This window comes from Macaca fascicularis, chromosome 17, assembly GCF_037993035.2.
Source record: "Macaca fascicularis isolate 582-1 chromosome 17, T2T-MFA8v1.1".
NCBI classification, from domain to species: domain Eukaryota; kingdom Metazoa; phylum Chordata; class Mammalia; order Primates; family Cercopithecidae; genus Macaca; species Macaca fascicularis.
The window spans coordinates 40,044,617-40,071,444 of record NC_088391.1 but is presented as its reverse complement, the minus strand read 5'-3'; the positions used below and the strand labels follow the sequence as shown (position 1 = coordinate 40,071,444).

Genomic DNA, 26,828 nt, shown 5'->3' with positions numbered 1-26,828 from the left:
ATGCTGTTTCTGCTGTTAGTTTTATGGCTACTTTACCTGCAGAAAAGTGGCTGGCACAAAGTGAAAGCTCAAGAAACACTAGATCAAAAGGAATGGCATAGGGGAAACACTAGACTTGCAGATAGAATGTCTACATTCAAGTTTGAACTAATTCCCTTCAAATCTTTCCGAACTGTAAAATGGGAATAATATTCCCTCACTTGGCTCTACTTTCCCCATAGAGATCTCCATGATAGTAATAGTAACAGTTTCAGTAACAGTAATTATATCTGTACAACTGGCTTCAGTAGAAGGAACAGTAGTAATAAGTGGAAATTATTTTTACTATAAACATTATATTGGAATGGATTCATTGATTCATTCATTCCATTGTACCAGGAAATACATAATTGGCTAAATACACAGAGAGAAGACAGAATTACTATCCCAGGTAGGGAGGGTCATCACCTAGCTGGGGAAAAACATATTGCATGACAATGGGATAAATGTTTGTACGTATGGATTTACCTGAATGTTTTCTCTTCGTTTCTTGTCAATGTAAAATGTTCCACCATAATTTTCTGGGAAATAAAACTAGCCTTTTCAACGTATCCCTTTTTCTTACTATCTAAACTGGAACAAGTTTCTTTTCTTGGATAACTATTACTTCCTCTCTTATTAACCTAGGTCTTCTTTTTAACAAACTTTTCATTGATTCACTTGGTATGTACCAGACACTTTGCTAAAGCTCAGATTTCAAAGATAAAAGAGTCTTACTTTCAAGCAAAGAATTTTCCCCATTTTCGGGAAAGCAATAAAAAAATCCAAAGTGACCACTTTGAAGATAGTTATAAGCTCACTTTGTGAATGAAGTCTCAGTATCGAGGGTAAAGTGCTAGGGTATCTAAGACTTACCTTCAAATAGTATAGCAAAAAAACATGTATTTATGCATAGTGAGAGAAAGCAAAGAAAATTTATAACAGTTGAATGCAACAAATATAAGTTCATTGTTTTATTACTTCAATTTTTCTGTATGTTTGAAATATTTTCTTATAAAAAGTGGAGGAAATGAACAAAAGATTCAATAGAGTCAGATTACTTTGGGTTACAGTCTGGTTCCAGAACTGTCCAGCAGTATGAGCTGGACCTCATATGAGTTATTAACCTCCCAAGATCTCAGTCTTCTCATTGTTAAATGAGATTTTACATGCAGTGGGTTCTTCTGCACATTAAATTAGATAATTCATGTAAAACATGTAACACAGTCCTGATGCTTAAAATAATAAAACAAATATTAACTACTATTATTTTATTTGTAAAAGAATACTTCAGCCAGGCATGGTGGCTCACGCCTGTAACCCCAGCATTTTGGGAGGCTGAGGCAGGTGGCTCAGAAAGTCAGCCTGGCCAAGATGGTGAAACCCTGTCTCTACTAAAAATACAAAAGTTAGCCGCGGTGGTGGCGGGCACCTGTGGTCCCAGCTACTCGGGGGACTGAGGCAGGAGAATTGCTTGAACCCAGGAGGCAGAGGTTGCCATGAGCTGAGATCATGCCACTGCACTCTAGCCTGGGTGACAGAACAAGACTCCATCTCAAAAAAAAAAAATCTGTGAAATGATGTGGAATTTAAAATATGGAGATCAGGAAGATGGCGTTTCCAGGAATAGTAGAAAGTGTATTTCCCGAGAGGTAGGCAAGCTTTGGAGCAGCATGGCTCTGAGGGTATATACCAATCTCTGGTGGTTTTAATCCAGAGTTCTAATGGGTCCCATGACTGGGGAGGACAAGAGACCAAGCTTGGGGCTTAGAGGTACAAAATTTTAGATCAGAGACAACTGAGTGAAGCTGGGGCTTTTGTAAAGCGACATCATCAATAAGCAATCTAAAGAAAAGCCCTGTTGGACAATGGGAGATAGGGAAGATTCTTGCTTATATCCACCTACCTAGTGAGTCAAGTGAGGCTCTGGGTGGAGCCCATATTCACAGGCATTTAGAACCAGAAGTTTTATTTCTGTGTAGTTGAAAGTCTATTTGAAAATGAACTCAAGTCAGTAGCATCCTCTAGCATCTGGCAGAAGCAAACACAATCCTAAGGAAGGGAAGGCACATTAAGTCCAAACTTCAAAAAACTCCTAGATTCCATGGAACATAAATTCACAATCAAAACTAATAAAATACCTAAGGACCAAGGAAACATGGACAAAAGTCAACCACAACAACCAGCTACAGAATCAGACTCACAAAACTTGTTAAAATAAATTTAATAAGCTTGTTAAAATAAATTCAATACATTTTAAGAATTAGAGGTATTAGAAGTATGACAGTGGAACAAGATACTACAGAAATACCCAGACTTTTGAAAGAACACAAAGTTTTACTGCTAGAAGTGAAAATCTAAAAAATGAAAAATACTACAAATTAAATGAAGATGCAGCATAAAAACTAATGAATTGAAACAGATCTGAAAAAAATTACCCAAAACTTAATATAGACAACCAAAGAAGTAGAAAGTATAAAATTTCAGATGGAAAGAATAAAAGGAGTGGATATTGGCAATATTCAAAGAGAAAATGACTGGAAAGTTCCCATAATTAATAAGATGAATCCTTAGACTCAGAAACAATGTATTGTAAGCAAAAATAAGAAATAAATCTACATTATATTGTAACTGCAGAACATCAGAGACAACAAGACTATCATTTAAAATTTCAACAATGGAAGCCAATGAGAGTGGAATTATATATTTAATGCTAGATGAAAATAACAAAGAATTATAATAAGAAAACTATACAGCTCTTATAGATTCATAACTAAAAATAAAATAATTAAGGTAAGAAAACTTTTTCAAAAAAGTCAGATGAGAAAAAAATTGGGAGTATTTATGCCAACAGAAACACCAAGAAATTTCCAAAAGAGTAATACTGCATGGCATCTACACCTATGGTTTTGAGAAGCCTTCGTTATCCAGCAGCAAATCATTCTACCTTGTATGAAGGGTTATGATGTGATCACTCAAGCCCAATCTGGGACTGGGAAAATGGCCACATTTGCCATATCGACTCTGCAGCAGATTGAATTAGATCTAAAGGACACCAAGGACAGCTGGGCCTTGGTCCTAGCACCCGCTCGAGAATCGGCTCAGCAGATACAGAAGGCGGTCATGACACTAGGAGACTACATGGGTGCCTCCTGTCATGCCTGTATTTAGGGTACCAACATGTGTGCTGAGGTGTAGAAACAGCAGATGGAAGCTCCCCATACCATCGTGGGTACCCCTGGCCATGTGTTTGTATGCTTCACTGGAGATACCTGTCTCCCAAATACATCAAGATGCTTGTGCTGGATGAAGCTGATGAAATGTTAAGACATGGATTCAAGGACCAGATCTATGACATATTCGAAAAGCTCAACAGCAGCACCCAGGTTGTTTTGCCCTCAGCTACAATGTCTTCTGATGTGCTTGAGGTGACCAAGAAGTTCATGAGGGACCCGATTCGGATTCTTGTTAAGGAAGAGTTGACCTTGAAGGGTATCTGCCCATTCTACGTCAACATGGAACGAGAGGTAGAAGCTGGACATACTGTGTGACTTGTATATAAACCCTGACTGCCACCCAGGCAGTCATCTTCATCAACACCCAAAGGAAGATAGACTGGCTCACTGAGAAGATGCACACTCGAGATTTCACTGTCTCTGCCATGCGTGGAGATATGGACCAAAAGGAACGTGATGTGATCAGAGGGAGTTTCATTCTGGCTCCCGCAGAGTATTGATTACCACTGACCTGGGCCGGGAGATATTGATATGCAACAGCTTTCTTTAGTCATTAAATGTGACCTTCCCACAAACAGGGAAAACTATATCCACAGAAGCAGTTGAGGTAGATGGTTTGACCGTAAGGATGTGGCTATTAACATGGTGACAGAAGAAGACAAGAGGACTCTGAGGCATCGGGACCTTCTACAACACCTCCATTGAGGAAATGCCCCTCAATGTGGCTGACCTCATCTTGGGGGCTGTCCTGCTATCTAGCCCCAGCCAGCATTCAATCTTGGGGACTGAGGAACAGCAGGAGGGTGTAAGGAAGGGAGCCAAGGAATGGACATCTTGTCATTTTTTCTTTAAATGTCACTTTTTGAGGCAAAAGAAAAAAGTTTTAAAACATTAAACACATAAATTTATAACCATGTTTGTGGGCAAAAATAAACAATATTATAAAAATTAATCTTTCCAATATATTCTGTAGATTCAGTGCAATTGCAGTAAAAGTCTACCAGTGTATTTTCTGAAATTTGCAAATGTGATTCTGAAATTTAAATATAAATAAAATTTCTATAAATTTTATCTAAAATTTATATAGAAGATCAATGATCTAAGACTATCTAAAACACTCCTAACAGAAAAAAAAATTGAAATGTTTGTCCCCCCGGATATTTATTTAGTATAAACCTGTAGTAATTTAGTCACCATGATACTGACACAGGAAACAAACTAATGAAACTGAATAGAGAGCCCAGAAATAGGCCATGTGTATGTTAATACCTGATACAAAACAGTGCTACCCACTACAGCTAATGAGGAAAGAATGGACTGAAAAACAAATGATTGCAACTCATATGGGGAGAAAAATTGATTCAAATACCCACTTTACTAGTCACAAAAATCAATTACAGGTGGATCAAGAACTTAAACATAAAAGGTACAACTTTTAGGAAAAAATATCAGGGGATATCTTATGGCTTCAGTGTAAGGTAGAATTTTGCTTAAAAGGCTCAAAAACTGCAAACTAAAGAAAAAGAAGAGTGAATCAAACTGCATTTATAAGAATTTCATTCCAAAAAGCTGACAACTCATAGACACACACACACACACACATCTCCCAAAAAGGCAGTGAAAAACAAGCCACAGAGTATAAGATACTTGCAACATCTGTAATTGTTAAAAGCTTAGTATCCAGAATATATACAGAATGCCCATAAATTACTAAGAATAAGACAAATTACCCTATATTAAAAAATGGTCAAAATATATTAGCAGGCATATCAGAAAAGGAAGCACAAGTGGCCATTAAACATGTAAAAGAAATTCACACTTTATTAATCAAGAAAAAGCAAAGTAAAACCACAATAGTACATCATTTTATTCTAATGAAATTGATAAAAATGTAAACGCATTGGCTAAGATGTAAAACAAAAGAAACTTGAAGACATTATTAGCTCAAGTTTAGGTCAATACAATTTGTAAAATATTTGGCATTATCTTTTAAAGTTGAATATATGCATGCCTCATCATTATGCCATTTTATTTGCATATGAATCTTAGAGAAGCTGTTATATATGTTCACCAAGATATACCTAAAAATGTTCATAAGAGTATTATTTGCAATACCAAAAAACTGAAAACACAACTGTACAAGAGTAGAATGAAACAATGAATTGTTACATTTATGCAACAGTATATGACACAGCAGTAAAAGTAAATAAACCACACCTGCATTCATCAATATAGGTGAATCTCAAAAGTTATGTTGAGGGAAGAAAGCTAAACATAAGAATATATATAATGTGATTCCATTTACACACGGGTCAAAAGTATAATCAGACTATTACTCAGGAAATCATACCTATGTTGTAAATGCATTTTTAAAAAGCAAGCCAAGATATTAGCAAAATTGCAGAATAGGAAGCTCTAAACTTTCCTTTTCCCCATAGACACATCAATTTTAAAGCAATACATGGATCAATTCCCATTGTGAGAAATCAAGAAGCTAGTTGACACTACAGCGAGCTTCAGATTAGAACAAGCAAAAGAAAGAATCACCAAACTAAAAGATGGGTCATTTAATATTATCTAGTCAGAGAAGCAAAAGAGCTTGAGGGACTTAAAGGACATCATCAACTGGACCATAAAAAGTACAGGAGTTTCAGAAAGAGAAAAGAGAACGAACCAGAAGCTTATTCAAATGAAATAATGACTGAAGACAACCCAAATCTTAAGAAATTGATTTGAAGTACAAAATATCCAAAATGAGATAAATCTAAAAGAAATCCACACCAGAACATGTTATAATTGAATTACCAAAAGTCAAACACAAAGAATTTTGAAGGAAGCAATAGAAAAGCAACTTTTACATCCATGAGAACCTTCAAAAGAATATCAACAAACTTTTCAGCAGAAACCTTGCAGCCCATGAGACAGTGGAATGATATACTTAAAATGCTTGAAAAATCCTGCCAATCAAAAAGAATATACCTGGCAAAACTATCCTTTAAAAATGAAAGGGATATAAAGACTTTGCCAGACAAACAAAAGCTGAGGAAGTGTATCACCACTAGACCCGCCTTATAACTAGAAACACAATAGCAAAAGAACATGTAAAACACATTGGTAAAAGCAAATATATAAACCTATACAGAATCCTATATTACTGTAACAGTAATGAATACGTCCCTTTAAAAAAAAAAAAAAAAAAGACAGAGTTTTGCTCTTGTTGTCCAGGCTGGAGTACAGTGGTGTGATCTCGGCCCTCTGCCCATCTTCCAGGTTCAAGTGATTCTCCTGCCTCAGCCTCCCAAGTAGCTGGGATTACAGGCGCCCACCACCAACACAGGTAATTGTTTGTATTTTTAGTAGAGATGAGGTTTCACCACATTGGCCAGGCTGGTCTCAAATCCCTGACCTCAGGTGATCCACCTGCCTTTACCTCCCAAAGTGCTGGATTATAGACATGGGCCACCACGCCTAGCCAAGTCACTTTTAATTCTAGTATAAAAGGTAAAGATAAAAGTATTAAAATAACTATAGTTTTTAAATATGTTAATGAATACAAAGCATAAATAAATGTAAGTAGAGACATCAATAACAAAGTGTAGTGGGGTGAGAAGTAAAAATATAGAGTTATTGTATGCAATTGAGGTTATCAGCTTAAAATAGACTGTTCTATTTTAAGTTCAGTTCTTTCCTATAAATGACTTTAAATATAAATAAGTTAAATTCCGTAATCATGTAGAATAGGTGAATGATTAAAAAAAAAAAAAAAAAAAAAAAAAAAAAAAAAAAAAACAAGATCCAACTATATACTATCTACAAGAGACTCACTTTAGATTTATGGACCAATACAGGATGAAAATGAAGGGATGGAAAAAGATGTTTCATAAAAATCATCTAAAATTGAGCAGGAGTGATTATATTAGTATCAGAAAAAAATAGACTAAGTCAGAAACTATCACAGACAAAAGGATATTATATTACAAAATTGTCAGTTTTCTAGGATAATATTACCATTATAAATATATAGAAACCTGACATTAACACACTTAAATGTATAAAGAAAACACTGGCAGAAATGAAGGGAAAAATAGATGGCAATATAAAAATAGAGACTTCAATGCCCCACTCTCAATAAAAACATCCAATCAAAAAACCAGTAAGGAAACAACACACTTGAACTATTGCTTTAGACCAGAGGAATCTAATAGACATATATAGTGAATTCCACTCAATGGCAGCAGACACCCTTCTTCTCAAGTGCACATGGATCTTTCTCTAGGAAAAATTATGTCTCAAATATATATTAAACTTAAAAAGATTAAAATACCAAGGATCTCTTCTTACCCACAATGGACTAAAACTACAAATCAATAGAAGAAAAATTGAAAAATGCAAAAATATGTGGAAATAGAACAACACACACTCAAACTACCAGTGGGTCAGAAAATAAATCAAAAGGAAAATTAGAAAATATCTTGAGACAAAGAAATCACAACATATCAAAACCCATGGGATGCAGCAAAACAGTGAGAGAGAAGTTTATAGCAATAAATGTACATACAGACAATGAAATGGAAGAAACAGCCCAGGAATAAATCTACGTATATAGTCAACTGATTTTCAACAAAAGAGCCAAGAATATACAATGGGAAAAGGACAGTCTTCTCAATGAAAGAAGCTGGAAAAACTAGATGTCCATTAAAAGAAAAAAAAAGAATGAACTCCAAATAACCTAACTTTATGTTTGAGGGAACTAGGCAGGGAGAAGGAACAAACTAAGCCCAAAAGTAGCAGATAGAAAAATAATAAATATTAGACAGGAATTTATAAGAATAGAGAAACAATAGAAAAAAATCAATGAAACTAAGTTTTTTGAAAAGATAAAATTGACAAATCTTTAGACTAAGAAAAAATTCAAATAAAATCAGAAATAAGAGAGGAGACATTACAACTTATGTTACAGAAATAAAAAGGATCGTAAGAAACTACTATGAACAATTATATACCAAACAACTGGATAATCTAGAAGAAATGGTAAATTCCTAGAAACATATGACCTACCAATACTGAATCATGATAGAAAATCTGAACAGATCTATAACAGAAAGAATCTGAACAGATCTATGTAAGGAGATCGAATATGTAAATTTTTTTTAAAAGCCTCCCAATAAAGAAAAGCCAAGGATCAAGAACAAAGCAAGGATGCCCACTCTTACCACTTATAGTCAACATAGTATTAGAAGTCTTAACCAGAGTAATTACACAAGTAATAAAAACCATCTAAATCAGAAATGAAGGAATAGAATTATTTCTGTGTGCAGATAACGTGATCTTATATATAGGAAACCTCAGAGACTTCATATACACACACACATGCTCACACATATGCACACACATTCATACACATGTTATAACCAATAAGTGAACTCAGTAAAGTTGCAAGGTATAAAATCAATATATAAAAATCAGTTGTGTTTCTATATAGTAACAATAAACTGCAAAAGAATGGACAGAAACAATCCCATTTACAATAGCATCAAAGGAATAAAATAGGAATAAATTTAAAGGGTTGAAAGACATATACTGACTACAAAACATTGTGAGATAGAGAAGACAAAAAATGAAAAGACATTCTGTGTTCATGAACTGGAAGACTTAAGTGTTCATATTAACCAAAGCAATCTACAGATTCAATGTAATCTATATCAAAAATCTTAATGGTAGTTTTCATAGAAATAGAAAAAAATTCTAAAATCCTTATGGAACCACAAATGAGTAGCCAAAACAATCTTGAAAAAGAACAAAGCTAGAGAAATCATACTTCCTGATTTCAAAATATGTAACAAAGCTACAGTTATTTTTCAAAATATGGTACTGACTTACAGACACATAGACCAATGAAACAGAAGACAGCACCCAGAAATAAATCCACATAGATATTGTCAACTGATCTTCAACAAAAGAGCTAAGAATGCACAATGGAAAAAGAATTTTTTTTTTTTTTTTTTTTTGAGATGGAGTTTCATTCTTGTTGCCCAAGCTGGAGTGCAATGGCGCCATCTCAGCTCACCGCAACCTCTGCTTCCCAGGTTCAAGTGATTCTCCTGCCTCAGCCTCCCGAGTAGCTAGGATTACAGGCATGTACCATCACGTCCAGCTAATTTTTTTGTATTTTTAGTAGAGATGGGATTTCTCCATGTTGGTTTGGCTGGTCTCAAACTCTCGACTTTAGGCGATCCGCCCGCCTCAGCCTTCCAAAGTGTTGGGATTACAAGGGTGAGCCACCGCATCTGGCCGATGAAAGGATAGTCTTAACAAATGGAGTTGAGAAAACTAGAAGTCCATATGCAAGAGAATGAAATGGAACCCTTATCTTACAACATACACAAATATCCACTCAAAAGGGATTAAAGACTTAAATGTGAGACCTGAAACTGTAAAACTATTATGAGTCATAAGGGTAATGATTCATAATATTGGTTTTTTGGATATGACTCCAAAAGCACAGGCAACAAAAACAAAAATAGACAAATGGGATTACATCAAACTAAAAAGCTCTGCACAGGCAAAGAAACAATCAACAGAGTGAAGAGAACACCTATGGAATGGGAGAAAATTTTTGCAAACCACACATCTGATAAAGGGTTCGTATCAAACAGATATGAAGAATTCAAACAATACACGGAAACAATTTTAAAAATGGGTAAAAAAAAACAGAATACACATTTCTCAAAAGAAGATATACAAATGGCCAACAGGTATATGAAAAAATGCTCAATATCACTCTATCGGCAAAATATAAATTAAAACCACAATGAGGTATCACTTCAAATCTGTTAGGATGATTATTCTAAAAAAACACATACAGAAAAAGATAACAAGTGTTGATAAGGATGTGGAGAAAGAGGACCACGGAACACTGTAGGTATGTCAATTAGTACAGCCATTATGAAAAACAGTATAAAGGTTGCTCCAAAAACTGAAAATAGAACTACCCATTTAATCCAGCAATTTCACTTCTGGGTATACATCCAAAGGATATAAAATATGTCAAAGAGATATCTGCACCCCAGTGTTCACTGCAGCACTATTTGCAACAGCCAAGATACAAGAGCAATCTAAGTGTCCATCAGTGGATGAATGGATAAAGAGAATATGTTGTATATGTACACAATCGAATACTACTCAGTCTTTAAAAAGAAGGAAATTCTGTCATTTGCAACAACATAAATAAATTTGGAGGACATCCTGTTAAGCAAAATAAGCCAGATGCGGAAGAACAAATATTGCATGTTCTCAATAGTGGAATCTAAAAAAGTTGAACTCACAGAAGCAGGGAGTAAAATGGTGGTTACCAGGGGCAGAAGTGGAGGGAAGGAGAGGTTGGGAGGATGTTGCTCAAAGGATACAAAATTTCGGTTAGATAGGAGGAATAAGTTCAAGAGAACTGTTGTACAGCCTGGTAACTATAATGATAATGCTTTGTATTTTTAAAAGTCACTAAGATTTTAAGTGTTCTCATCTCCAAAAAATAATGAAAGGCACTATGTTAGTTTGATCTAGCTATTCTACAACATATACATCTTTCAAAGCATCATGTTGTACATTATGTGTATATTTACAATTGCATTGCATATAATTGTATACAATTTTAAAATTTTTAAATAAAGAAAAAGGAAAAAAGTATATTCATCCAAAAACCAAAAGAGAAAAAAAAAGCCAATACTACAAAATTCTGAATTGCGGTTACCTTGTAAAGGGGAGAAGAAAGGGATGAGATTATGGAGGTATTTACAAGGGCATTCAAAAAGTGTTATTTTGCTCTATTATTGCATTTTGTTTTGTTACTTTTAAACTGTATAAATAATATTAAATATTCTGTGTGTATGCTCTATTTCTCTAAAACTAAAATTAAAACACGGACAATCTGAAAACACATACTATTTGCTTTGTACCTTTCATGTGTATCATCTATATTTATTAAAACTGGCTCAGATCTTATCATGAACAATAAAATCAAAATAAAAAATAGAATTATATAGAAAAATATATACCCTCTGTTAAAACCCCCAACACAATTAAAGAATTCTTATGATCATTTTAGCATACTGTGTAAAAATGTGCACTGAACACCATTTACTGCTAGGGTACTAGAAGGAAGATGGAGTTGTCACAGGTGTCCTGTTCCACACAGCAGGTGGCAATTAAGCACTCCAAAGAACTGGAAAAGGTTTAATCCTGGAAGCCACAGGATTCAATTTGTGCTTTAGAAGACCACTTGGACTGTTATTTAGTACATTGTAGAAACAGGGAGTTAATTACTACTAGTCCTAGATTGGAATAGAAGCAGAGGGTAGAACTAGGATTGAGCAGTGTTGGCAGCAACAAAGTCAACAGATTTAAAGTCTGTTTTGAAGGTAGAATATGATATGTTGATGAATTAGATGTGGAGATAACCTTATAAAATAGTAATATGTCAAAAATATATATAGTTCTCATTCTCTAAAGATGCTTTAGTTATTTCAGTGGATTTCTCTGTTGTCTTTGTAAGTTATACAGAAATTAAAAAATAAAAATAAAAATCTCTTGGCTAATCATAATACTGACAGCACTGCCCACGCCACGTCCATGCATTACCTTCTACCAGGGAAGACACGTGGAACCACCAGGAGGTGTCAGAACTGCCACAAACTCTTTCAATTATTGATAATAAATTGTGACGCACACTATTTTATTCTTTAACATTCTCAAATTTTTATAAAGATTTAAAGCCTTTTGCTATTATAGCCAGCTACTGTATGACCCCATTTCCAAATACATTGGTTACATTCTGACCCTGCTCCTGGAATAATAAAAGACACAAATGCTTACTGAGTGCTTGCTAAGCACCAGGCACTGTTTGTAACACTTGTGAGAATTACTGGTTTAATCCTCACTTCAGTCCTGGGAGGAAGTGAGTCTCTATCTCCAGTCACTGTACATGAATCAAATATATTTATTGCTTCCCAGACTTTAAGTTATAGAAGGAGCTTGGAGTCACACTGACACCAAACTGTGTGTTTTAACCTCCCCAAGTTGCTCTTAATGGATCTTAAGTGTCTTTACTGATTACTTTTTTTTGAAAATACCCAAGGAAGATTCATAAAAATTTAGAAAACATACAAATATTGAGAAAACAAATCAGTCTATCCCCAAAGATTGAGGATAAGTGATGTCTCTATCATAAAGAGATAAAGAGAAACTAGAAATGCAAATTTCTAAGCAAATAAACTTGAAAGCACCAAGTATTCCAAATGTTATAAAAAAATATAGGATGAAACCAGCAAGGACCCAAGGATCCCACTTAAACCTGGAAAAAAAAAAATGTAACATTGGCATACATAATGCTGAAATTGATTTTCTTTTTCAACTGTCACACTCTAAACAGATTAAACTTAAAATTCTCAGAAGGCACAAGAACCGTATATGTTTGACAGGCAAGCCACACCACTGGGGCAGAAGCCTGTCACTTGCTTACACTTAAGTACTCAGCCTGTAATGAATGGTTTATAGTGGTACTAAGCCTGTAAAGCACAGCTTATAATGGTTTTCAACCTTGACAACACATTAAAATCACCTGGTGTGCTTTCTTAAATAACTTTCCAGCCCTTGAAAGTCTATTCTGTGGTCTGGAACCAATTCGAGGCACCAGGAGTTTTTATAAATTCCCAGGAAATTCCAACATACAACCAAAGCTTGAGAACCACTGCTTTAGATCTAGGCCTATGGAGGTTCTCAGCACTGCAACACAGCCATGCTCTGGGCTTAACACTACCTTGAAAGGTAAGAAAATAAGCAAAAGGTTGAAGCCATCTTCTGAATTCCTATAGACCACCATGAGCACTTGGTTAGACTACTTCCGCAAGTGCTACCCACTAGGAAACTTAGCTATCTATCAAGCCAGCCACCGTTGACAGCTTCTTTCAGATGTATTTCCTTTACCATGTGAACATGCTTGGACATCAATAAATAGTATAGCTTTCTTCATTGTAACTACCAATTAGGTTAACTATGGATTAGACAAAAGGGAAGATGGGAAAAGGAGAAATTGAGGACCTGATGTGTGCTAGACATTATATGCATTTACCACTGAATCTTTACAACAATCCTATAAGGAAAGAGTATTTTATTTTATTCCTCAGGAAACTGAGGTTCAGTGGGGATTGAGTGGTTTCCCAAGATCCCGGGGCTACCACAGAGTAACACTGGGAAAGTGACACAAACTGCCTTTTACTATACCACACTGCCCCCTAGGGCTACAGGGTTCTATGGCACGCACTGGATGTTAAAAGAATTTGAAATACCAGAAGGCAGCAGCTGGCTTGAAATCTTCCCTGGTAGACCTAATTGGATGTGATTGCTCTTTCTTCCAACACTTACAGCCTTTTCTGTGGGTACCACTGGCTTGGCACGGAGCTCTTACTGCCTTTTGTTAATGGCTAATTCATGTGCTTTCAACTAATTGCCATTATACGCAAGCTCAGGCAAGGCGAAGATATTCCTGGTATTTTTTCATCTACCTCAGAGCCTAAAATTGCCTTAGAGCAGTGCTTCTCAAACTGTAATGTACATATGAATCACCTGTGGACCTTGTTAAACTGCAGATTCTAATTCAGAAGGTTTGGGTGGGGCCTGAGATCCTCCATTTCTAACAAGCAGTCAAGGGATGCCAATGGTGCTGGTGAGATAATTCTTACCGTGAATAAAAAGAGGCCAATTATTCCACATAAATGGGGTTTTTTAAACTAGACTTGAGGAACAAGCAGCTATGGGTGTGGCTTGGGAAATGAGATTTCACAACATATTTCAATTTTTTCTTTTTAAGGTGCCTCAGTGTTGCATGCAACTATCACGACTCTACAGTCATCTCTTTCCTGTTCAATGAATCTTTGCAGATTGGTTATTTGATTGGTAGGACATCTCAACATGAAAAGAAAGCACCTACAAAACACAGTTGAATTTCTCATGAATAACACAAAAGAACATTAACTGGTTGGTCGATGTTTTGTTTTCTTTTTAATTAAGGATAGCAGTCTATTCCTTCCACAATTGCTCCTGTTCGTCCTGGGACCTCCTGTGTGGCCACTGTGTCTTTGGAGCTCCCAGAGTGATTGGGACACTTTTTTTCTTCTTTTTGAGAGCTTCTTGCTCTTGTCGCCCAGGCTGGAGTGCAATGGCTTGATCTCGACTCACTGCAACCTCTGTCTCCCGGGTTCCAGCGATTCTCCTGCCTCAGCCTCCTGAGTAGCTGGGACTACAGACATGCACCACCACGCCCAGCTAATTTTTGTATTTTTAGTAGAGACAGGATTTCAACCATGTTTGTGGGGCTGATCTTAAACTCCTGACCTCAGGTGATCCACCTGCATCAGCCTCCCAAAGTGCTGGATTATAGGCGTGAGCCACAGTGCCCAGCCCATAATTGGGATACTTTTGGGAAAACCTGTGGGTAACCTCTATTAACATATTCTGAACTAAACACGGTCATTACAAATAGCAGCCTCTACCTCAGCAGATGTGAGTTCAAGCTCTGGCCACATTTTACTTCTCAAAGCTTCATTTTTCCTCCAGTACCACCCTCGTGCAAGACTAAGGACCTTTGGCATAATCCAAAATGTCCAAACTCAATTTATTCACAAGAATTATATTCATACACCCCCACAGAATAGCTTTTCTCATTCACAACATTTCATTATTGATGTTGTGGTGACACAAAAGAGGGTTTATGCTGTATGTGATACAAAACATATAAATACTCCTGGAACATGTCATATTGTGGCTCAGAAGAGGACATCTCTATCCCATATTCACCTTTGTGCCCCACCCCCAGACACCCTACCACAATGGCACAGGGTTTTATAGAGATGTCACCGTGTCCCCTGAGCAGCCTCAATTTCCTCAACTATAAAAAAGGACTAATAATACCTAGCCTGGATGTTTCCATGAAAATTAAACGTATATATCCTTCCTCCAAAAGCCCCTGGCAACCTCTAGCCAACAAATCTAGACCATTTCCTCCCAGGCACCCCCCAATCTTCAGCTTACTACCCTCAACCATAACCTCATCTCCTTATATCTTCTTTCTTTTTACAGAAATGTGCCTCTCTCTTAGTCTTTCCAGTTCGGATCCATCCTCTTTTGATGACAACAGTTAGAAATAACAAGTAACTTCACACAGTCAGTTCTCTATAAATATTTGTTACATGAATAAACAATTGATCCACCTGTAAACAAATCAAAGCCAGTAGATCCTAAATATTCAGTTCTAGAAATCTCTACTACTGGGCAAAATCAGTTGGGGAAATATTAACAAATAGCAGCCATTTATGACAAATTCCTTTTAATTCAATTTATTCGAGTCCCCCTTCACAAAAAGAAAGGAACAAATCAAAGGTGCCACCAATATTTACAAATCATTTGAGAAATAGTGCGGCAGCCAGAACATCAGGCTGTCAGAAGTACTGTGAGCCTGCCTAAAGCTGACACCTATGACAGTTTTATTTATTTATTTATTTATTTATTTATTTATTTATTTGAGATGGAGTTTCACTCTTGTTGCCCAGGCTGGAGTGCAATGGCGCGATCTCAGCTCACCACCACATCTGCCTCCCAGGTTCAAGCTATTCTCCTGCCTCAGCTCTCCTGAGTAGCTGGGATTACAGGCATATGCCACCATGCCCGGCTAATTTTGTATTTTTAGTAGAGATGGGGTTTCTCCATGTTGGTCAGGCTGGTCTCGAACTCCCGACCTCAGATGATCCACCTGCCTCAGCCTCCCAAAGTGCTGGGATTATAGGCATGAGCCATCGTGCCCGGCTGTGACAGCTTTTAAGATGTACATAGAAACATGCAAGCAAATGCCCAGCACCAGGAAATTTGTGTGCTCTTGATACACCTATAAGACCACTCATGAGTAAACTGAGGCTGTTGCTACTTCACATTGGAGGTTATTATAAAGAGTAAAGGAAATGGCATATGGGTTTTCTATTCCAGCAGCACTTAGTATATGTTCAGAAAAGTTCCCATTCTGGCTCATCTTGGTGGCTATTTCCATCCCATTGGCATGGGGAAGAAGAGTAGCAGATGCTTAATTGACGTGTTCATTGACCTTATTAAAAAAGAAAGCTCTGACCATGACAAACATTTTGTTAGGCAATCTTTGCTCTTGTAGTCTTCCAAAATCTTATGAGAGGTAGCCTCAAATTCTAAAACATGTTGTCACATAGGTATGATAAAATTGCACTCAGTGGCAGGGAAACAGGAAATGATATAAACAGAATGATGGAAAATCCCATCATTGAAAAGAAAAAAAACTTCATAAAAAAAAGATCAAATCAGACCACCAAAATAACATGACACTAAAAAACTATAAAAGAAAATCTATGGCCGGGCACGGTGGCTCGCGCCGGTAATCCCAGCTCTTCTGCAGGCCGAGGTGGGCGGATCACGAGGTCAGGAGATGGAGACCATCCTGGCTAACACGGTGAAACCTCGTCTCTACTAAAAATACAAAAAATTAGCCAGGCGTGGTGGCAGGCACCTGTAGTCCCAGCTACTCGGGAGGCTGAGGCAGGAGAATGGCGTGAACTTGGGAGGCGGAGCTTGCAGGGAACCGAGATGGCACCAATGCAATCCAGCCTGAACAAGAGAGGAGACTCAGTCTCAAAAAGAAAAAAAAAATCTATAAGAAAGCCTTTAAAAAAAGTGAAAAAATAAAATGATTATTAATTGAACAAAATTTAGCCTATAAATTTAAGATAGGCAAACAAGAGATTTTTATCAGGATAAAATTTTATTAAAATGAAATTCATATATAAATGGCCCAATTGAGTGAAAACAATTACCAGCAAACAAGATTCATAGCAAAATGTCAGAGCCAAATGATTCAACGGCAAACGAAAAACAAAAGACAGGACACAAAGAGTGCATGTTATTTTATGTTATATATTCATGTAGTAACGAAATCCCCTTTTCTATTTTTCCCTAAAACTGTCGAGTATTTAACTTGTAATTGCCTTTAGTGTACTAACTGAAAATCTATTCAATATCCTGTTAATTAGGTTATACATAATATAATCTAGGGGTTACAGTGAACACATTCAAAGGGAATGTGCTCATTATAAAATCCTATTACATGTGGTTACAGTCTCTAAAGAAAACCTATGGGAATCCAGGTAATTTCCACATTTTAGACATGTGTGGAAAATGCCACACTTCCTCCTCTCCTGGAGGTTTCTGAGGAATGTGTTTTATTCCATCTGAAGCCTCAGGCATGTTAGAACTCCTCAACCAAAGCGTATTCCACACCTTATTCTGCTCTCCACATTGAGGCATCATGCTTTACAAATTTCTATCAATGATTATGCTCAGAGGTGTCCACAGGTATTGTTCTGAGTTTTGGATTTTTTTTCCAAATTCACAGGTCCATCTTCCTGTTGATTATCTCTCTAGTGCTGTGACTTAGGTGTGCCATCCCCCACTTAGAGAAGTGTGAGATCTATTAAACAATCCAAAATCTTGAGCCAAGAAAAGTACTGGCTAAATATCATTAAGAACTAGTTTTGTTTTTCAAAAAAGTAATTGGACATACCCCAGCACAGCACATTCATTTATATTTACTATTGAAAAACAAAACTTAAAAAATAAAATGCTAATACTAGGAATGCAGTACTTTAAGTGAAACCAAAGTTAAAAACTAAAATCACTCTATCTCATATCTAGTTCTTGAGTAAAGAAAAGGATTCATGCCCTTGACTCTGAAATGAACTTCATGACTGCCCCCAAGGAGTTCATTGTCTACGTGGAAAATTCCGAAGTTGCAGGAAAATATTTCCATTTTATCCACATCTCATTTCCACATCCACCTCTTGGACTACGGTCGAAATTTTATGACTATGGCTTCTTCCCTGGGCTTTACGTTGTCCTCCACTGAGATGCAGATAGAAAGTTAACACCCTTAGACTTATCAGTTTTATCCTCATATACTGTAAGTTACCTGCCTTTTCCTGAGAGCTGCTTCTGCAGGAGGCAGTGGCAGGAAGATTCTAAGAGAGGGTGAGGCCAGGTGCCTAGGAGGAGAGCAGCAGCAGAAAGGGAGCACTAAGGACACAGAAGGCAAGCCAACCCTTTCCCAATTTTACTTAAGGCTTCAGCAGGGAAAACTCTATGAATACAATTGCAAATAGAACATCTTTCTAAAGTACATAAGCCCAGAGCTGCTTTAGGTGATGTTACAATTGGAGCCTGGACCTCTGCCCACTATACTTGTTTTTCTAGTCCCCAAGACATCACAGAGTTCTAAGGTGTCTTGGACCCTAACGGTCCAGGAAAGATGCTTTGAAAAACACTGGCCTATTAGAAGTTGCTGTTGTGAAAGAGATTTTCTTATCTATAAGAACGATTTTTTCTCTTAAACCTATAATCAAGGATTTAATATTTCAGAGGTTAATTTCTAGATAGGTGGTTGGGAGATAAACTGGAAAAGAAAGGTATTGTTGATTGTTGTTTTTCGGCCAGATTCTTTGTACTATTAAGATCTTAATTTTCAAATAACATGGAGCTTAAGCCCAGAGGCTAAGGGAGTCTCACAGCTCCATAGATAGAAGCACTGCTTGAGAGCTGTACAAACCCAGACATTCCCTTCTCTCCATCTCCTGTTGCTGCTTCTTTCTTGCTGCAGGTGGGTTTATTCTGTTCTAAGCCCACTTGAAGGAAATGGTCTCAGTACTAATTCCAATTTATATCTTCTCTGTTCATGAAACCAGCCAAACCAATTCCAATTTAAGTTTTCTAGAAAGTACTTTGCTCAGCCCAGTTGAGCTGATTATTCCCATCATTCTGATTGTTCCCGTCAGAATAATCTGTGTGACAACTGTGCTATGGTTAGGACAAGTTTCAGAAAAGGAGACAAAACACTAGACAACTTCACAATAGTTGTCCAGCACTTTCTTCCTGGAAACCCATGCCCCGATACAGCAATGATGAGCCGATTCTCCCTATCACTTCCCAACCATATTCAGTGATGTCATCTTAGTAGCCTGAAATCAGCCAGGAGGGGAGTATTTATACCATGAAAACTGGCAAATGCTACACATCAGGGCTTTTTTTTTCAGACAGCCAATTTACCAGCACACCACTGTCAGATAAGTCCCCTGTGATTTGATTGGAGACAGCTACATTAACATCCACCCACACACTGTGAAGTACTGCAGATAACCTGGGTGTCCTTTTCTTCATAAATATCTTCCTCTAGAAGGAACCCAAGTAAACATGCTCACCCAAGTATTTTTATGTGTTTAAGAAAATAAAGTTAGACTTGTGCATCGCCACGGGTCCAGTGACCGCATTCCTGAGCATTTAGCGTAGTATTTCGAGCATCTCAAGCATTGTCCACCATCTTCATTACAAGGTTAGATATAGGTTAGAAGAATCTTAAAAATTATCCCCTTTCATAGTAAAAATTAAAAACAGCAAGTAGAGAAATCCAGTACAGAAGGTGTGAAGTGGTAGAAGTTACAAAAGCACTCTCTGGGATACCGCAGGAGCTCTACAAATGTTTGGGAATGTATGAAGAAAAGAAATGAAGTAGAAAGAGGAAAGGAGGTATGGGGGTGGGAAGGGGGAAGGACAAAACATAAACCAAATAATGAGATGACAACCAACAAGACAACCCTCCACTGAGATAATAAGCAAAAGACATTAAATAATAAGTATAAAAGCATTCATTCACTCAACAAATGATATCAAGTGCCAAACATATGGCAGGGACTTGGCATAAAAAAGTCCATAAGACATGGTCCCTGCCTCAAGCACTGTACAGTTTGGTAGAGAGAGTCAAGTAAATTGACATTTCAATACTGGTAAATGCTGTGATGAGTTAACTACCCCATGCTGAGGGAGATCATAGAAAGGCTTCTAATCCAAAGTTGAAAGTCCCAAAAGGTCACACTTCCAAAAAAAGGAACATCTAAACCAAGACCTGAAGAACAAATAAAAGCTCCTTGAGTGAACAGGGTGGGGCAAAGGGCATTTCAGGTGGAGGAGAAAGTATATAAAAAGGGTTTAGTGTTGAGTGGAAATAGGCAATGATGGATTTAACAAGTTCTGACTAGCTCAGGATAGCGTCCAAAAGAAAGCTGGAGATGTAAGTCAAACCAGGCAATGAAGGTCTCGCATAGCCTTCTCAGAACTGGGACTTTGAGGGCAAAGGAGAACCACCAAAGAATTGAAAAAAGATATCACTTTAGAGTAAATCAGGGAGTCCTGTTCATTTTATCTCCTGAATCGCTCTCAGACTGGTCTAGCCCTCTCCATGGCTTTTCCAACTGGATTGACATGACATCTCCAGCTGGCCTCCTTGCCTCCACTCTGTCCTGCCTCTACACTTTTTCACATGGAAGGCAGGGGGACCAGCTGGAGATCATTGCAACAATCTTGTTGAGGGACTACTTTGGTGAAGAAGAGAAGTGGTCCAATCTGAGAGCCATTCAGGAGATCGAATAAGCTGGGTTCGGTGAGTCACAGGACTTGGGGCAAAGGAGTCAGGTTTCCAGGCTTCTGACTTGGGCATCTGGGTGGATAGTGGTGCTCTTTACTTTAAAAAGAAATAAAGAAAAAATAGGTTTACCAGGTAGTATGGTTTGGATATTCATCTCCTCCCAATCTCATGTTGAAACGTGATCTCCACTGTTAGAGATAGGCCTAGTGGGAGGTGTTTGGGTTATGGAACTGGACCCCTCATGAATGGCTTGGTGCCCTCCTCCCAGTCATGAGTGAGCTTTCGCTGTTAATTCACATGAGAGCTGGTTGTTTAAAGGAGCCTGGCACCTCCTTTTTCCTGTCTTGTTCCCTCTCACCATGTGACAGGCTGCTCATCCTGCACTTTCCATCTTGATTGTGAGCTTCCTGAGGCCTCACCAGAAACTGAGCAAATGCTACTACCATGCTTCTTGTGCAGCCTACAGAATTGTGAGCCAAATAACCCTCTTCTCTTTATAAATTGCCCAGCCTCAGATATCCCTTTATAGCAATTCAAAGTAGACTAACACAGTAGGGTAGATCAGGAGTTTTTGTCCTTGAGGTGCTATGGGACATCCCAGTAAAGATATATAGTTTATTCAAAAAGATTTATAGTTTATCCATATATATAAAGATTAAAGATATATGGAGATATAAAGATATATATATAAAAGATTAAAGATATATCTTAAAGATTATATATAACTTAATAGTTATCAAGTTTATTCAAAAAAGACAGGTCACCATGATTTATACTTTTTATGTTGTGTTTTGAGATGGTTAGTAAAAAACATTGCTTTTCCCCCCATCAAATGAGGCATGGGCATAAACAGAAGTAAACTACCACCTCTGATGATTGAGACATGCTCGGGAGACTCAGGCTGCCAATGTTTCATTCCTGATTTAGAGGGAGGGCCCAATGATCCCTGCCACCTGGTATTCATGTGCTTGTGTAGCCCTGTTCCATGCTGTATATGGCTGACTCATAGGACTAATAGGATACTGTGAAAATGACAAATGTGACTTCTGAGGCTAGGTCACAAAAGACATTATGACTTCTCTTGCTCTCTCATGAATCTCTCTCTCTGGGGTAAGTCAGCTGCCAGGTCATGAGGTTACCCAAGCAGCCCTGTGGAGGCACTCTTACGGTGAGGAACTGAGGCCTCCTGCCAGCAGCCATGTGACTGAGCCACCTTGGAAGCAGATCTTCCAGCCCTCAAGCCCCCAGATGATGGAAGCCCCAACCCCCTTGACTACACCCACATGAGAAAGCCTGAGCAGAACCACTCCTCTAAACTTCTAAATTCTCAACCCACAAAAACTGAGATACTATATGTTTATGGTTTTAAGCCAACAAGTTTTGGAGGCAATTTGTTACACAGCACCAGATAAGTAATACAGAAACTTACATGCCAGGTCACAGCAAATATACTGGAGAGCTGTAGGCCTCCCCACTGGGGCCTTCCCCTATAAAACTCGAGGCAGTTTTTCTCAGACTCCCACAGGCAACAGAATCATCTGCTAGGCTTACTAAAATACAGATTACTGGGCCCAACCCAAGAGTTTCTGATTCGATAGATCTGAGGCAAAATCAGAAAATGTGGTATTCTAGAGCAAGTTCCAGGGGTTTCGGGGCTGATGAAAACGATGTGACCGTGAGAGGGCGGTAACACACAGCAAGCTTGATTTGGGTGACACTGAGAAGTCTGCTCCTGGGGGAGTTTCTCAGAGCATGAGACCATTCCGAAGAGAAAGAGGACAAGGGAACTGCCGAGAGAGAGGGAATCAGAGGGGAGAACTACAATTACTAATTGGTGCCCTCAGTAGCCCAGCAAAGTCTCTGGGTCAATGAGCTCCCGAGGGCAGCAGACCTAGGAGTCTTGGTATAGATGCAGGATTTCTCCTATCAATGGCTAGCAGATGTCAGGTGCAGTTTCACAGGGTATGCAAAATAAAAAGGCTCTAAATGGCTAAGACCCTACTTATCTGGGCTATGTTTAAAACAACTGGGTGTGTAAACATTGTGTTTGGCACTGCTGGGCTTTTGAGCTCACTGCTCCCAGCCTCCTGTGAGGGAGTAAAGAGGCCCAAAATACAGAGGCCATCTTTGGCATTTATGTAACAAATTTTCACGTCTCCAGGTGCTGGTACTGTTGGCCCAAGAACACATTTTGAGGAACCACTAATGTGTGCTTATGGGCAGGATGGCAGTGGAGAAGAGGGTGAGGCTCAGTGTCTTCTCCCAAATTTTCATATTAAATAAAACCTCTTTCCCCAGAGAGAAGTAACAAGAGAGGCAGAGGGAAATGATTCTAACAGAAGTTCTAGCCACATGGAAGGAAGCATTAGCAGTGAGGAATAATGGTTCTCTCCCTAAACATACCACCCAAGGTAATGATTCTACATCCTAAGAAAATGTATTTTTCACAGGGGCATTTTTTTTCATTGTTTAGAAGAAGGAACTCCAATGAGGACCGTCTGGTTTTCTATAAACAGAAACCAGTTTCATTATTCTGACAAACAACAGCACTTTGCCTGCGGGTGGTAAAAGCTGTTTATATATCCTTACCTTAATTAAGTCATCTCTGACTAAAACTGATTATCTCACAAGTGTTCTCAACAGACTTTCTTTAAAGAATTCTAAGAAATACATCTATTTTAGTGTTATAGAAGGTGTGTAAATTGAAATCTAATACTGAAGCTGTTTCCTTTAATTCCATTTTGAGTTGCTTTTATTTCTCCTTTATAACATTCATGTTCCCGTAATTATCCATTCTTTCAATCATTATTTATCTAGTCTTAATGACTATGTTCTGTGCGTTAAGAACAGCCCTGGGTGCTTTGAGATGATAGAATTTAAAGCCAGAGCTAAGACTAAAAAACAAAAACAGAACAAAAAATTTTTTTTTTTTTTTTTTTTTTTTTTGAGACGGAGTCTTGCTCTGTAGCCCGGGCTGGAGTGCAGTGGCCGGATCTCAGCTCACTGCAAGCTCCGCCTCCCGGGTTTACGCCATTCTCCTGCCTCAGCCTCCGGAGTAGCTGGGACTACAGGCGCCAGCCACCTCGCCCGGCTAGTTTTTTGTATTTTTTTTAGTAGAGACGGGGTTTCATGGTGTTAGCCAGGATGGTCTCGATCTCCTGACCTCGTGATCCGCCCGTCTCGGCCTCCCAAAGTGCTGGGATTACAGGCTTGAGCCACCGCGCCCGGCCCAAAAAAATTTTTTTTAATTGTGAGAACTTATATGAAGAAAACTTGGTTACTGGGAGCTTTTGATAAACTCTATTGATTTCAGCTATTTTGTTTTCCTTTCTCCCTCCATTCACATTTAAGGGAACTAATACTAAATTAGCACGAAGAGCGCACGCCTGTGATCTCAGCTACTTGGGATGCAGAGGCAGGAGGATCACATGAGCTCAGAAGCTCAAGCCCAGCCTGGACAATATAGAAAGACACAGACTAAAAAAGAAAAAAAGAAGGGAAAAAATTAGCATGAAGAATTCCAGGGAGACAAGACAACAGAGCCACTTTCCTAGCCAAGAAAAATCCCAGTTTGCAGTTTACTGAATAGAAGTGTGCCACCTGACAGTAGTTTTAATGACTGACACTGAACCTTTTGTGAGTTTTGCACTTCTCTTGGCTGAAATCTCCAAACTGGCTCAAAGAAGCTCCAGCCTCTTCATTCTGTAAGTGTTGATACTATTTGCATAACTACCTGTCATTATCCCCTACCAGGTGCCTCCTTTCCAACCTTGAACGTTTCTTCTTGATTCATTATAATTAAAGAGCTAATGTAGCCATTCAAGTTCACATTGTCAATGACCATGTAATCATCTTCCCCAGTGGCCAGAATTCCTTTCTTTTTATGAGGTTACGATTAAATTCCCTCCAGCCATAAGGTCAAAAGAATCTGGAACAGTTAGTCTTCCCAGTGACTAATTTCACACCTGTGACTCTGACACATAAAATAAGACCTCTTAAATGGAAGGTGTCAAATTAAGAAATAATATACATTTGACTACACCTGAACTGAAGTCAATTAGATGTAAAAATTAAAGACGGTGGCTTCTTTTCCTGTTACTGGAAGTGACGCTTGACATTCTACTTATCAATTTAAGACATCCGTGTCCCTTAGAAATGTTAAGGTAATTTGTAAGTTGGAAAAGAATTAAAATGGCCCAAAGCCTCAGGGAGATTAAGATAACGTGTTCATGTCTGTTCTGTGTAAAAATTTGTCTATCACTTTATTTTTTTCCCCTTCTCAAGATTTAAGTTTTTCTAAAATAGATTTTATTTTTCTGCTATTGAGGCTTCTAATATTTTGTTAAGAATTACGTGTATTATTTTGTTAATAATCACTACGCACAGCTAAATACCATGAGCCAATTTAGCCTCCGACTTCCAAAATGTAACATTGACCAATGGAGCTGCCTTTTATTTCTGTCATCTTGAAATGCACTGTGGACCTTCCCCTTCACCTACAGCTTTTAGTGATTCTCAATTTCACAAGTCACACACCACCACCCCCAACTCCTTATGCCTTTATCCTCCTTTCTCCTCTAAGAGTTGCTTGGAGCAACAAGGCTATTTACTGGGAGCTTTGCAAGTCTAACTTCAATTGGAAGTCGTTGTCGAGTTTCTATCAGCGCGCTTTGAGTGGACACCCAATTAAGAGACTGCTTATGGCAGCCACAGTGCCCGTTCCCTCATGGCTGTAAGGGCTCCTGGAAAAGTGAGGAGTGTGACCCACTGCCAGAAACCTCCAAACCTGCAGTTCAGCTACCCTGAGTTTCTGGGAAGTCAAAGTGAGCAGCTCGTCAGGCACAAAGGCAGGTTTCCTTTATTCAAAAACATCCAGGTGATGACTCCAAGTCCTATAGAATAACCAAGATGCAATCCTTGCACTTCTTGAAGTTGTTGTTGGTACCTCTTGGTCTCACAAGAAAAGTAACTGTTGCCTTTTATGGTAGCTATCTGTTGTTACTGCCACCCAGGATCCATTCACTTTTTGATAGCTATACCTTGATTTCCCTTGGGTAACCATGCTTTTCTCACTCTCAGCTCAGATGCTTTGGATCATATTTTGCATGCTGTGGAGCACATACACCCAACTAAGGAGACAGTGGACCGAGGAATATGAGGTCTGGTTCCATTTCTGTAGCACAAAAAGAGAAATGTCCAAGAATATGGCCAAGGAAAGCAGAGATCAGAAATGAAAAAAAGTTCCTGTTGATGTTGAGTTCCTTCATCAAGCTGCACCTGAAATAAACCCTACTTGCAATCGATGAATTCATTCATTCATTCATTCAGAAATATTTATTAAGTATTTCTAGGTATCATCCCCTCTTCTAGAGCCAGAGGCACAACGTAGTCCTTACTCTCAAAGCATTCACCAACATGTAAAAAAGCAACAGCCATTCAATGTGATAAGCATTGGCACAGGGGCATTACAGAGCTGTATGCGGTGCTCCCAGAACAGCAGCTCAACTCAAAGAAGGGAATCTGTGTCCTAGAGGAAGAAGAGTTTGAAATATTTGGTTGAAGTTTTCATATAGACTGATTATTTCAAATGACACAGTACCACGCTGATGAGCTACCCCAACATTTGACATCTCAGTTTTTTGTTACCTATTCCTGAATAGTGATTTTCTCCTCCAGGCCATGCTTTCCTATATCACATTCATGAGCTTAGATTTTACCTGGACCTTCTGTACCTTTTAAATAAAGAGCCAAACACTCCACTTTCTAACCACCATACCAATTTTTCCAGTTCTTGCACTCAATACTTGCTCTAGGTCATAGACCCCTCTTGTTACCACACTCTGTCTTCATGTCTTTCCCTACCCAGCTAGAGTCCTTTGATCTTTACTTCCACTCTTATCAGTATTTTCCCTTAGCCCATTCCTTTCAGCCTCAACAACCTGGCATATCATGTATCATGTATTATTCCAGTTATCTATTTAATACTTTCCCTTTTCTACAAACTGTAGACTATAGGAAGGGAGAATCTTCTTTATAACCAT

At 38.1% G+C, this 26,828-nt stretch overlaps 1 pseudogene; it reads left to right on the top strand.

The window, feature by feature from the left end:
• On the top strand, positions 1 to 25,523 carry LOC102125809 (eukaryotic initiation factor 4A-I-like; annotated as a pseudogene).
• Positions 25,524 to 26,828: the final 1,305 nt, after the last annotated feature.